The sequence below is a fragment of the Penaeus monodon genome, chromosome 24 (assembly GCF_015228065.2).
Source record: "Penaeus monodon isolate SGIC_2016 chromosome 24, NSTDA_Pmon_1, whole genome shotgun sequence".
Lineage (NCBI taxonomy): Eukaryota > Metazoa > Arthropoda > Malacostraca > Decapoda > Penaeidae > Penaeus > Penaeus monodon.
Genome location: NC_051409.1, coordinates 12444101 through 12444962, shown reverse-complemented (window position 1 = coordinate 12444962; position 862 = coordinate 12444101).

Sequence of the window (862 nt, the reverse complement as noted above, 5' to 3'; positions counted from 1 at the left end):
TAAGCCCACATCGGAAATATCCATTATCAACAAGTGATCAAATTCTAACTTACACACACGAAATGTCCGAAAACTGTGCAGTTTCATTTAATTATGGTAGCGCATTGATAGCATAGATTTATTAAATTGCTGTAAAATTTACGGTGTTGTGTTTCAAATTGACGTTGTTTATATTAATCAAAAGCATTTCGTTGCGTAATTGCTTGCAGTTTTTTTTCGCTAGAGCCTACCCCTGCTATGATTCATCTCTTTGTTTGTTTGTGTATTTTGTTGCCATAGATATTGTGAATCTGATCCATTGTATAGAGATATGAATCCTAAATTCATTGAGTAAAATGGAATAGCGTGGAATATTGCATGTATGTGTATGGTTTTTATTTCGTCGTTTTGAAAGATGAAATAATAACTAGTCATGTTGCAGATTGATTGATTATTTGACCGGCGAGGCCTCTTTTTATTGTTTAAAATCTCAAACGATCTGTACATTCCAGTTGAGACTCGTTACTGTGTAAATTTTTTTATTTGTGACAGAAACCGGATCTATTATTAATTTCTTAGACCGTTCAGATTTGTAGTTGACAGCCTAGGAAACTTTTTTTAGAAATGACTTGGGTCTCATATCTCGACCAGCATTTTTCATTATGTGGCCATGACGGGAGCGCCATACGCATCATAGTGTGACGGATTTCAAGGTGGAACCGGCTGTCGCAGTATTGATAAGTTCCCAGCATTGCACGCGTGGTGAAACGAGTCAGAATAACAGCTGGCCAGAATAACGCAGTCCTCGCTATCTTGTCCCGTTTTTTGTCCCGAGTAAATCTGGGATCACTTGAGGATTGGAATGCAATATAGTGGGGACCCT